Here is a 13,854-nt window from a genome sequence, read left to right as displayed (position 1 = left end):
GATCGTTGAATGCTGAATCTACCACAGGGATCATTCCTCAAAATGTATTCTTGGCTACGCTGTGCTGGACGACCAATCTAATGCCTGTTTTGGGGACCCCGAAATCCTCGAAGCTCTAGACCTCCCAGGCCCAGCTATCCCCTACTAGCTTTCCACTTGCGGTGGAGACAGGATCACGGTGGAAGGGAGATGAGCAGGCAGTCTGGTTGTTGAAGCAGCAGATGGAAAGCCCAAACAGCTGCCTACCATCATCGAGAATGCCCACATCCCCGGAAACAGAAGCGAGATCCCACGTCCCGATTTCTGCGAGAGGTTCCCCCACCTCAGGTCAGTGGCGAAAAGGATACCCGACCCATCATCCTCCCCATTGGAAGAAACTGCCCTGAGCCCCTCAAGATCAGGGAGTCTTGCAATGGGCCAAGAGGAGCACTGTGGGCACAATGTACGGACCTAGGCTGGACACTCTCTGGACAGGTTTGTCCAAGCGGGGCAAATGAGGAAGTCCATGCCTCCGTCAACCGTACTATCCTTCAGCCACCGAAGGCCATGACCATCTGACGCCAACATTCAGTTAAGATCATGACAGAATGTGCTCACCTTAACTCGTGGCTCTGAAAACTCAGCCCCTCCAGGCACCAGCTGGCAATTTGGCGCAACCGGATCTGTATGGATGACGACAAGAGCGACGGGCCCAATGACCTGCAGTCAACTCCGGATTCGATGGAGGAAGAAGCATCTGCAGAGTCGGCAGCCTCGACACAAGATGAACGAGGCTAAGCCAGACGCCTCTGTTGGGGATGTCGTTCCCCTCCGGCAGAAAGAACTTCCTCGGAACGACTGGCCACTTGTACGTGCCTCCAAGTCCAATCCCACTGATGATGGAAGGGTACGTAAGATGGATGGTATGATTTGCAGCGATGGCACGCGTTGCAGCTACCCGAGACTGATCTCGTACTCGGACAGACGATGCCCGCCTCGAAGCCATCCCATGAATTAAGAGGAACTGAAATCTAACAAGTAAAAATTTCAATCCTTGTTATTTTTAGACAGGGAGTGTGATGGGCTGTGGTGCTTCTTGACTGATTGGAGGCATTGTATGCTGTATTTCCATTTTCCCGCCACTGGGTGGTGTTCTCTGATTGGACACAGACAAGCAGAAAGAAAGGGAGAGAGAGAGAGAGAGAGGAAGCATGGACCTGCCTCCATGTTAGCTAGAACTATCTTTAACTTTTGTTAGCCAGAAACAAAACTTCTGTATTTGCAAATCTTCCTAGAAGTACAGTTATGTAAGTAACTTCTCCTTATCTAATCGTTCTGAAATTATTGTATTTTATCTTTGATGTACAGTAAGAGATAAATAATTTATCCACATTGCTGCTTTGTAAATTGGTCCTGTTGTATTACAAGAATTCTAGATCTGTCTTTATTTTTTGCCAACAGTTTACACTGCAGATATTAAAAGATTTGGATTCTGAAGCTCTAACTTTTAGCCATATTTCTTGGTGTAGTGTTGAAGCGAGCTGGAGAATCAGAGTTATCGCTCGCCGTATGCCACACTCTGACAGAAACAGCACAAATATATTTAAGACGGAGCTATGGGGAGCGGGCAGGGAAGTGGAGCTGAGCGCATGATCAGATCAGCCATGATCTTATTGAATGGCAGAGCAGGCTCGAGGGGCCAAATAGCCTACTCCTACTCCTATTTCTTATGTTCTTATGTTCTTCAAGGGCCATGATCAACAGGGCTAAGGACCTAGTGCTGGAAGGTGGGCTCTTTTTTGACCGGCATGGCCATGATGGGCCAAATTGCTTCTTTCTGCGTCATAATTCTTCTATGATTCTATGTCAATGGCAGTCACTCTCATCTCACCTCTGGAATTCAGCTCTTTTGTTCATGTTTGGACCAAGGTTGTAATGAGGTCTGGAGCCGAGTGGTCCTGGCAGAACCCAAACTGAGCATCAGTGAGCAGGTTATTGGTGAGTAACTGCCACTTGATAGCACTGCCGATGACACCTTTCATCACTTTGCTGATGATTGAAAATAGACTGATGGGGCAATAATTGGCCGGATTGGATTTGTTTGTCCTCCTTGTTGTGGACAGGACATATCTGGGCAGTTTTCCACATTGTCGGGTAGATGCCAATGTTGTAGTTGTACTGGAACAGCTTGGCTACTTTTGGACTACAAGTCTTCAGCACGACAGCCGGGATATTATCGAGGCCCATAGCCTTTGTTGTAACCAGTGCGCTCAACTGCCTCTTGATATCACATGGAGTGAATCGAATTGGTTGAAGACTGGCCTCTGTGATGGTGGGAACCTCAGAAGGATGCCGATATGCATTATGTACTCGCCATTTCTGGCTGAAGATGGTTGCAAACGCTTCAGCCTTGTCGTTTGCATTTGTTTGCTGGGCTCCGCCATCATTGATGATGGGGATAATCATTGAGCCTCCTCCTGTTAATTAGAAACATAGAAACATAGAAAATAGGTGCAGGAGTAGGCCATTCGACCCTTCGAGCCTGCACCGCCATTCAATGAGTTCATGGCTGAACATGCAACTTCAGTACCCCATTACTGCTTTCTCGCCAGACCCCTTGATCCCCCCAGTAGTAAAGACTACATCTAACTCCTTTTTGAATATATTTAGTGAATTGGCCTCAACAACTTTCTGTGGTAGAGAATTCCACAGGTTCACCACTCTCTGGGCGAAGAAGTTTCTTCTCATCTCGGTCCTAAATGGCTTACCCCTTATTCTTAGGCTGTGACCCCTGGTTCTGGACTTCCCCAACATTGGGAACATTCTTCCTGCATCTAACCTGTTTAAACCTGTCAGAATTTTAAACGTTTCTATGAGATCCCCTCTCATTCGTCTGAACTCCAGTGAATACAAGCCCAGTTGATCCAGTCTTTCTTGATATGTCAGTCCCGCCATCCTGGGAATCAGTCTGGTGAACCTTCGCTGCACTCCCTCAATAGCAAGAATGTCCTTCCTCAAGTTAGGAGACCAAAACTGTACACAATATTCCAGGTGTGGCCTCACCAAGGCCCTGTACAACTGTAGTAACACCTCCCTGCCCCATACTCAAATCCTCTCGCTATGAAGGCCAACATGCCATTTGCTTTCTTAACCGCCTGCTGTACCTGCATGCCAACCTTCAATGACTGATGTACCATGACACCCAGGTCTCGTTGCACCTCCCCTTTTCCTAATCTGTCATCATTCAGATAATAGTCTGTCTCTCTGTTTTTACCACCAAAGTGGATAACCTCACATTTATCCACATTATACTTCATCTGCCATGAATTTGCCCACTCACCTAACCTATCCAAGTCACTCTGCAGCCTCATAGCATCCTCCTCGCAGCTCACACTGCCACCCAACTTAGTGTCATCCGCAAATTTGGAGATACTACATTTAATCCCCTCGTCTAAATCATTAATTGTCCACCACCACTCACAATTGGATGTGGTAGGTACTGTAGAGATTTGATCTGATCCATTGATTGTGGGATCGCCTAGCTCTGTTTGTAGCATGCTGCTTCCACTGCTTTGCATGCATGTAGTTCCATGTTGCAGCTTCCCCAGGTTGGTACCTCATCTTAAAATACACCTGGTGCTGCTCCTGGCATGCTCTTCTACACACCTCAATGAACCAGGGTTGGTCCCCTGGCTTGATGATAATGTTAGAGTGTGGGATATGCCAGGCCATGAGTTTACATATTATGATGGAATACAATTCTCCTGCTGCTGATGGCCCACTGCACCTCATGGATGGTAAGTTTTGAGCTGCTAGATCTGTTCTGAATCTATCCCATTTAGTACGGTGGTAGTGCCACACAACACGATGGAGGGTGTCTTTAGTGTGAAGACATGACTTCGTCTCCACAATGACTGTGCGGTGATTACTGCATGGACAGATGCATCTGTGACAGGTAGATTGGTGAGGACAAGGTCAAGTAGGTTTTTCCCTCGTGTTGGTTCTCTCACCACCTGCTGCAGGTCCAGTCTGCCAGCTGTGTCGTTCAGGACTCAGCCAGCTGTGAGTATGACTAAGTCAGGCTGTTGCTTGATTAGTCTGTAGGACTGCTCTCAAAATTTTGGCACAAGTCCGCAGATGGTAGTGCCGAGGGCTTTGCAAGGCCGACTGGGCTGGGTGTGCCGTTGTCATGTCCGAAGCCGGTGCCGAGGTTGAGGTTGGGTGGTCCGTCCGGCTTTATTCTTATTATTTATTGTAGCGGTTTGCTACAACTGAGTGGCTTGCTGGGTTATTTCAGAGGACAGTTAAGAGTCAACCTCATTGCTGTGGGTTTGGAGTCATATATTGGCCAGATCAGGAAAGGACAGCAGATTTCCTTCCCTAAAGGACATTAGTGAACCAGATGGGTTTTTTAATGACAATCCGATAGTTTCACATGGCTCAATTTTGGCCAAGTCCGTTTTTTAATTACTTACCCGAGTTGCACCGCTTCAGTACGTCCGAAAAAGCTCCAGAAAAAAATGATCCAACTTTCGCCGCTGTCTGGCCTCTTCTCTGCAGCCGCGCAGCGTGGCCAGTTGCCTCAGAGGGTGGAGCCTGCGTTCCGTGCTAGAAAATGTACCGGGACATCTGCACACGCGCAGTGGAGAAAATTGCCAACTTGGAGTGCAGTAGCGCTCCGAGTTGGCAATCGGCCATTTTTAAAGAGCTACTTGTGTCTGCGTGCCAGAAGGAGTGCTGTGTTTGGAAAAATCACTGCTGCATGCAAAATCAGTACTGTATGTCTAAGAGCATTGGAAAAGTGCTCTTAGAGCAGCTGCAGCAATACAGCAATGCAGCAACGTGGACCAAGGACAAAGAATTTCTTGCTGGAAGAAGTGGAGACACTAGTTCCTGTGATTGAGAATAGATGGCAGGAGCTGCATACCAGCAGAGGTCACATAAAAGTGCCACCAAAAGAAATGAAGAAACCCTGGAACCAAGTTGCAGAAGATTTCTGTACAGTGGTGAACACCAAGAGATCTGGAAGCCAGTGTAAACAGAAATGGTAGGACCTTGGTCAAATAGTTAGTGTAAGTAATATTTTCATTTATTCAATGCAATTGCAATTGTAAATGTGACCAGCTGTATATGTCCCACCCAGCAGAAAGACACCCTCTCTAAAAAGTTGCATTTTTATTTTTGCAGAAGAAATTGATCCACAACAAAAGGGAAAGTACTCAAACAGGAGGAGGCTCGGCAAATGTGCACGCACTGACACCCTTGGAAGAGAGGGTTGCTGCTTTGATGGGTCCTGCCTGGAGAAAAACAATCAGTCCTGCACAAGCTGGGCCCACACTCGAGGGTGAGGGTAAGTCCTGAAAATTCATCGTGGCCCTTCAAATCAACCTGCTGCCTGGCCTGCTATGTGTGAGCCTACTCATGCCACCCATCCTGCCCCCTCCTCTACTGCTAACCATTTGACTGTTCTGTTATATTTTGCAGATCTTGAGGCCAATCCTGAAGATGCAGAAGAAGATTCAGACGTGGACGAACCTGAAGAGAACATCTTACAAGCCAACCCTCCAGACCAAGAATGTGGGGAGGAGGAGGAGTGGCCTGAGCTGGATGAAGCTGCCACTTTTGTTCTGAATATGGAGCAGGTGCAGTTCATGGAGTTGCCAGCCCCTTCCGTGACTAGTGGTTTTAGTTCTGGCAGGATATTCCATGGTTTCACACATTCCGAGGTTGCGGGTCCCAATGGGATGCAACAAGTAACACCCAGGGCCCCATCGTCCAAGGATGCGGGTCCCACTGGGATGCCACGAGGCAGACCCAGGGCCCCACCGTCCGAGTCTGCGGGTCCCAGTGGGATGCCGCGAGGCAGACCCAGGGCCCCACCGTTCGAGGCTGCGGGTCCTACAGGGATGCAGCGGGGCAGACCCAGGGTGAGGAGAAGGAGAAATCGACCATGCTCTCCCAAGATGCAGGATGCAACAGATGTGGTTCAGATCATGTCATTGAGTGCAGAGAGCATTGACCTTACCCGATCACTCCTGGACACCATCAGTGGGGTGAGTGATGAGGTAGCGAGACTTTCGGGAGAAGTAACAGCAATGACACGGGAAATGGGAACGATGTCCGGGACCATCAGTGAGGGAATAGTGTCCATGAGGGAGGGAATGTCAGAGGTAGTGCAAAACATGGCACTGGCAGTGAGGGAGGGTATGTCAGAGGTAGTGCAAAGGATGACACTGGCAATGATACTGGCCACGAGGGAAGGAATGTTTCAGTCCGCTGCGACACTGTCAGGGTGCATGAGGGAGGGCATGTGTGAGTTAGCTGCTGCAATAAGGGAACATACCTAGATCATGCGCCCATTGACAGAATCAACTGCCCCATTCCCAGTGCAATCCCCACACCAGCCTCTGAAGAGCCGCAAGCCGGGCACTCCACATTATCACCGGTCCTCCCCAAAGAAGAAGTGCGCATTACCAGAGATGTTAGAAGGAATAAGCTTGGTACCAAACCCAAAATCACTGCACCACCGCAGTCCAAGACCAAGCACAGCGGGCGGTGTTAGACTAAGGAGGATGAGAGATGGGTGCAGCCTTTCTTTGCTGCTGTTGTTGTTGATGTTGTTACTGCTGTAACTGTTCCCAAATTAAAAGTTTTTTGTAAGTTATGTAAATTTACAACTTTATAAGTGATCTTAAAGTTTAAGTGATTTTAGAGTGTAAATGTTCTCACATTAAAAGTTTTTTTGTAAGCTATGTAAATTTACAAGTTTATAAGTAATCTTAAACTTTTTAAGTGATCTTAAAGAGTCATATTAAAGTAAAGTTTGATACAAGAATAATTTTATTACAGTAAAGTTAAGTACATTGTAAACTTTTGAATAAAATATATTTTACAGTAAAACTGAATCATGTTCCATTAACACAACACAACATTACAGAACAGCTCCAAAAAATAACCATGTCCATGTGGAATAGTTGTCGCTGAGCCCTCAGGCATTAGTAAAGCATTCAAGGATGAACTGCTGGCGCAAGGCTTGAACAATCGTTAAAGGAGCCCGCCCTCTTCAACCATCATGCTCCGGCCTCAGGCACTTGCATGATTTCCTCATCCTCATCATCATCCTCCTCCTCCTCCTGCTCATCACCTGCATCTTCCACATCATTATCATCAGCCACTCTCACCACGGGTGGGTCTGCTTCAACTACCAGCTGCTGCCTCATGATGACTAAGTTATGCAGCATGCAGCACACAACAGTGAACTGACTGACAATCTCAGGAGAGTATTGCAAGTAGCCTCCGGAATGGTCCAGGCATCGGAAATGCTGTTTCAAGATGCCAATGGTCCTCTCTATGATGCTGTGCGTCGCAATGTGCAACATGTTGTATTGACGGTCAGCTTCCGTCCGGGTTACGCATAGGGGTGTCATGAGCTAGGTGGCGAGGCCGTACCCTTTATCTCCCAGTAGCCAGCTCTGCCCTTCTGGCTGCTGCTCAAACATGCCAGATATAAGGCTTCGCGTAGGATGAACGCATCATGGGTGCTGCCAGGGTATCTTGCATCGACTGACATGATGCGATGTATGTTGTCACACACGAGCTGCACATCGATGGAGTGGAAGCCTTTTCTATTCCTGAACATCTCGGAATCCTCCAAGGGTGCTCGCAAGGAGATGTGGGTACAATCAATGCAGCTCTATACCTTTGGGAAGCCAGAAATCCTTGAAAACCCCACAGCCCTGTCATGGATTACTTGGGCGGTCATTGGAAACTTGATGAAGTCATTCCTCCAAGCATACAGTGCAGCCGTGACCTGGCGAATGGAGACTTGTATTGCATGTTGAGAGATGGTGCACACATCTCCAACTGTAGCTTGAAATGATCTGGAGGCATAGAATGAAAGTGCAGCTGTAATCTTCACTTCCACTGACAAGTCCACCTGCTGCTTCTTGGCTGCAGGCCTGGTCTCTGCATCTCAAAGATCTCACAGACAACTTCTCTGCGGAAACACAGCCTTCTGACACATTCTGCATCACTCAGGTGCAAGTATGAACGCCTTTCTCGATATACCCGAGGTGGGTAAGGCCTCCTGCTCAGCAGCCTATGGGCTCTGATATTCCTGAAGTGATGAGCTCCAATAAATTGTCTTCCCTAGTAGCACAATGATGCAGAACGCTCACACAAGGTATGGCATTGTCAGTATTGCCCCTATACTTAAAATTAAACTTTCAAAGAAGCTCAAAACGGCAGTAAAGCAGGCAGCACAGGTTCTCAGTTTTTAAATCAAATTAAAATTTGGTTGCCGGGCGTGATGATGCACGCCAGTCCCTCCGGTGCCCACCTCTCATGGAAGGCCGAGAGCGTACCGGTGGACACCGCGTGCTCCATCTCCAGGGACACCCTGGCTCGGGTGCAACTGCGTTAGAGAGGCAGGCAGTCGGGCTGAATGACCTCCCACTGCCTGGACCGGCTGATGGCCCCCTTGGCCATGCCCAGGAGCAGTCCTACGAGGCCTTCCGACCTGCCCGCTCTCCTCTGCACAGGGTGCCCAAAGATCAGAAGTGTGGGACTGAAGTGCAACCAGAATTTGAGGAGCAGCCCCTTCAGATATTGGAAGAGGGGCTGCAACCTCGCACATTCAATAAAAACGTGGAACACGGACTCTTCCAGACCGCAGAAATTGCAGGCGGCTTAGGTGCCCGTGAAACAACTTAAAAACTTATTGCACGGGACTGCTCCGTGCAACACCCTCCAGGCCAAGTTCACAATAAATATAGGGAGGAATTCTGCATAGAGTGCACTCCATTGGGGACCACCGCCTCCTCCGGACGGCAAGATGGTGTGCCATGGTGTGTCCGGCCGGCAGACGAGGATGGCAACATGGAGAGTGTGCAAGAGCAGCTCATACAGGAAACCCCTTCATGCAGAACTGAAAGGCACGGAGGGGATTTCCCGGAGGAGGCTCAAGGGATGAGTCCCCTGACAATGAAAACATGTAGTTACAAGTGGTGGGAACAAGTGATGGATCACACTGATCAGATCAATCGATTTGTGGCCATCAAATTGGGGAAGTCAAAAAGACAAATTAAAAAGTACTTTGACAAGAAAGTACGTCCCTTTGTATACGAGGTGAGAGACTCAGTAATGATTCCAAATTATGGGAAAAAGAAGCTGCCTTTGAGCCTAGGTGGTGGGGACCGCTTAAGATTATAGACCGATTGAACCCCACGGTCTATTTGATTCAGTTCCCGGGGAAAAGGGCGTTAAGTACAATGGGCCCAAGTTTCGGGCTGTGCCTAGAACGGCACAGCCCCGACCTGGACGCCCGTTTTTCGCGCCACAAAGTGCGCCTAAAAAAAACGTACAGATTCTCCGGCTCCCTGCAGATCCTCTTGAGCCGGGCGTGGCGCAGCACGAGCTGTGGGGGGCAGAGCTAGGTCCCTGCGCTGAAAACAGTGCCAGGACCTCTGCACATGCACGCTACAGTGGGCGCGCATGTGCAGTAGCTCCAGGCACCCAAAACTGTGTGGGAGGGGCCCGAAGCACGCAGCCCCTAGCCCTGGCCGAATGGCCTCACTGGGGCTGCGTGCATAAGGCTGCCTCCCACGCCCAGCTCCTGGTTTCTCCCGACCCGACTCGACTCCCGCTCCCCCACCCCCCGTCCCCGGACCGGACCGGATCGGGCCCCAACACCGACCCGACTCCTGCTCCCCACGCCCTGCCCCCGGACTGGACCCGACCCATGCTTCCCGCCCCCCCCACCCGACCTGACCTCCCTCTCCCTCCCCCCCCCCGACCCGAACCGAACTGATCGACCTCCGCCCCCCCGACCCCGACCCGTGCTCCCCCCGACCCGACCCGCACTCCCGACCTCGGACCCCGGACCCGACCCGACCCAACGCCACCTACCTGTAAATCTGGTGCTGGAGACGGGCACTGCCCGAAGTCTTGGGCCCGGCCCGTTCAGCCTCCGCCCCCCCCCATCTCATTTCCCCCCCCTTCTCCTATGCCCCCCTTTTCCTTTCCCCCTTCTCCTTCCCCCCTTCTCCTCCCCCCTTTCTCCTCCCCCTTCCCCTTCTCCTCCTCCCCCTTCCCCTTTTCCTCTCCCACTTCCCCTTCTCCTCCCCCCCTTCCCCTTCTCCTCTCCCTTCTCTCCCCCTCCCCCTTCTCTCCCTTTCCCTCCCCCTTCTCCCCCATCCCTCCCCCTTCTCCCCTATCCCTCCCCCTTCCCTGCCTCCCCCTCTAACCCCCCTTCCCCTCCCCTCGCTGTTAGAAACACAGACACTGACAGACAGAGAGTGAGAGACACACACAGACAGACAGAGAGATAGAGACACTGACAGAGACACACTGGGGGGGGGGGGGGGGGGGGGGTATCCCAGCATGCTGTTGGAGGGCTCCTGGTGCTGCAGTCGGTAAGTAGAAAATGTTTTATTTATTGATTTAAAAAAAATTATTTCTTATTAATTTTTTTTGATTGATTTATTGGTTGATTTATTGATGTTTTTATCATTTATTATTGATGATGGCTCTTTATTTGTAAATCTGAAGTGTTTAATGTTTGTAAACTTCCCTTTAAACCCCCCCCCGCCCCCACCATTCCCTATGCCTGATTTGTAACCTACGCCTGATTTTCTAAAGTGTAGACAAGGTTTTTTCGAGCATACAAAAATCTTCACTTACTCCATTCTAAGTTAGTTTGGAGTAAGTTTTCACTGCCGAAACTTTGAAAACAGGCGTAAGTGGCCGGACATGCCTCCTTTTGAAAAAAAAATTCTACTCCAAAGTGAAACTGTTCTAACTGACTAGAACTGGAGCAAACTAAATGCCGAGAATTTGAATTTCTAAGATACTCTGTTCTACACCAGTTGCTCCAAAAAATCAGGAGCAACTGAGGCCGAAACTTGGGTCCAATAAGTGGTTTCACATTAATCAGTTAAAAACTGCCAAAGAGTAAATGCTGCACTGATCTTGTTTTCCACAGACCATGTTACAGATCCTCACGATTGTCAGGACGAAACTGGCCATGACTGAAGCCGAGGGAAGATGGAGAAGCGGGAGCTGCAGCATGACTCACGAACATCATCAATCATCAATGTGCTTTGAGAAGCAACGGTGCACTGAAGATACGGGAAGGGGAGTTGTTGTCGGACTGTTATTAAATCCCTTACACCTTATGAGGTAGGGACCAAGTCAGGCCCCCCACTTTTCTTCCTCTCCCCCTCAATGCTTATGATATATGAGGGGTCAATAAGGATATTTCCCCATCAAGGTGGGGAGTTTGCAAGAATAAAAGTGTTTATTAATTGATTCTGTGTATGTATAAATGTTAAAAGTGTAGATTAACAGAAAGGCCTGTTTGTGTTGAGATAGAAGTCGACAGATTGCCAGCATGGGCTAAGGTTTGTAAGAAAGAAAATGAAAGCCCCCAGAGCTGCCGCATGGGTTTTGTGTATTGGAAAGCCATTTAAACTAATCAGAGATGCCTGAGCCAGACCAGACAGCCACATGTGTGAGGAGAGCCAATAAGGAGCTATCCTAGAGTCAAGATCCAATCGGGAAGCTTTCTGAGGACAATGGCCTTGAGGAATATAAAAAACGCAAGCCAGGAACTTTTCTCTCCTCTCTTCTCTCTCTTGGACACACGGCACAAGACACACAAGCACCAAGACGTAGCTTGGTTGGCGGTGAGAAGGGCCCTACCCTTCAGATCCTTCATGCACAGCCGGGGTTTCAGAGACATGGCACTCTGCCCCCGAGTCGGCTGTGGTGCGGATGAGACTGTCATCCATCTCCTTTGGGACTGCCCCTTTGCAAGGCAGGTCTGGAAGGAGATGCAGTGGTTGCTGTCGAGGTTCATCCCAAGCAGCTCTGTAACACAGAACTCTGTGCTCTGTGGACTATTCCCAGGAAGGCACACCGAGACAGACATCATCTGCTGCTGGAGAGCCATCAACTCGGTGAAAGACGCACTTTGGTCTTCCCGAAACTTGCTGGTCTTCCAGTGCAAGGAGACGGCCGAGTGTTGCAGACTGGCGCAATCCAAAGTCCAGGAGTACGTGCTGAGGGACACACTAAAGGTTGGTGCAGTCGCCGCAAAGGCACGATGGGGAAGAGCCACAGTTTAAGGCAATTCTGCCACGTTAAACCCAGGGGATGGAATCAGAACCCCCTCGGGCTGTACTTGTTAATCTGCTTGTATACATAGAGCAGAATGTACTGAAAAACACCTGTGTTGTGCGATGTACAATGAAAGTCTCTGCACTGTTTAATAACTTGTCAAGAAATGTAAATGTATTTCCATCCGTTCCGTGTACTGCTTTCATCTGTATACTGCTACATGTAATGTGATTCGTGATCGGTATCAAAATGTATCCTGGAAGGTAATGTAAACCTGTTCTCATCTGCTCCTTATAATACCCTTATTTGCACAGTACTACATGTAACGTGATTTACAGATTGTACTAAACTGTACCTTGAAATGAAATGCACGCTTGTGCATTATATGGAACTGCTGTCAGCAACTAAACGAATTGTATGGAATTGCTGACCGCAAGCTACTGCACTATTTTCCAATGTATTGTGAAAATTTTATATAAATAAATAATATTTTTGGGGAAAAAAAATCCCTGAAGACCAGCTAAAACAGCAAGCCGTGTGTCCAAACCAGCCAGCAAAAGGGACGTAACGTATATCACTTGTTATTATAACCTCATTGTAGCTCTGTTATAACATAATTGACAAAGTGCACATGTGTGTCTTTTTAAGATAACTGATCACTGCTGCTAACGTGCATGTGTGTATGTTTTTAATAAACTGTGCCAATTGTTGTGAAAGAATCGTCTCACTGTCAAATATGAGCCCAGAGAGGTTTAGAAATCCGACAGCCGGCTCAGCAACTGCTCTACAACTATTTTGATGTAATATTTTAATCAAGTGCCCCCTGATTAAAGGGGTGGGGGGCAGACTCCAAAAACTTTTCAGGTGCTCCCTTGTTTTTTTAATGTTTTTTTTGAAGGCACCAAAACTCAAATTATTCAAGTGCCCCCTGAATTAAAGGTGGGGCGGTGGGGGGGGGGGGGGGTAGGGGGTGGGCGGCACTAAAACCGGCAAGTTAATCAAATGAACCTTTAGACATTAAATCAAATTAAAATTTGGTTGCCAGGGGTGATGATGCACTCCAGTCCCTCTGGCGCCCACCTCTCGCGGAAGGCCACGACCGTACAGGTGGAAACCGCATGCTCCATCTCCAAGGACACGCTGGTTCAGATGTGTTATACATGTAAACTTGTATTTACTCTGTACAGCCACCAGAGGGCTCATCCCCTGGAGTCCCAAGGGATCTCATAATCCCTTGGGAGCACAGGTATTTAAGGAGGCCTCACAGGCTGGAGAGGCACTCTGGAGGCCTGCAACAAAAGACTAATGTCACACTTTACATTGAGCTCACAGTGTTCAGTCTGACTCTTTCTCCATACATAACAACTGGCGACTAGATACAGATAGCGAACCCAAAGAAGCAGAGAACAGTGGGCATCCTGGAGAAATTCTCGGAGGGAGATGATTGGGAAACTTTTGTGGAGAGACGCGACCAAAAGGTTACTGCAGAAGATAAAGGTACGCAGAGTCAGAAGAAATGTATTAGCATGGATCGAGAATTGGCTGGCTAACAGAAAGCAGAGAGTCGGGATAAATGGGTCCTTTTTGGGTTGGAAATTGGTGGTTAGTGGTGTGCCACAGGGATCGGTGCTGGGACCACAACAGTTTACAATATACATAGATGACCTGGAAGAGGGGACAGAGTGTAGTGTAACAAAATTTGCAGATGACACAAAGATTAGTGGGAAAGCAGGTTGTGTAGAGGACACAGAGAGGCTA

General features: G+C 48.7%; 1 long non-coding RNA gene across 1 annotated transcript in view; it reads left to right on the top strand.

Moving 5' to 3' along the window:
• The window catches only part of LOC139266910 (uncharacterized), a 41,387-nt gene extending 29,632 nt beyond the window's left edge, over positions 1–11,755 (top strand). The window contains exon 3 of the long non-coding RNA XR_011593801.1: positions 10,961–11,755. This is a non-coding gene — a long non-coding RNA (uncharacterized lncRNA). The remainder of the gene's footprint in view (positions 1–10,960) is intronic.
• Positions 11,756–13,854: the final 2,099 nt, after the last annotated feature.

Source organism: Pristiophorus japonicus, chromosome 7 (assembly GCF_044704955.1).
Source record: "Pristiophorus japonicus isolate sPriJap1 chromosome 7, sPriJap1.hap1, whole genome shotgun sequence".
NCBI classification, from domain to species: domain Eukaryota; kingdom Metazoa; phylum Chordata; class Chondrichthyes; family Pristiophoridae; genus Pristiophorus; species Pristiophorus japonicus.
The sequence above is the reverse complement of the archived record's forward strand: the minus strand, read 5'-3'. Positions and strand labels throughout refer to the sequence as shown.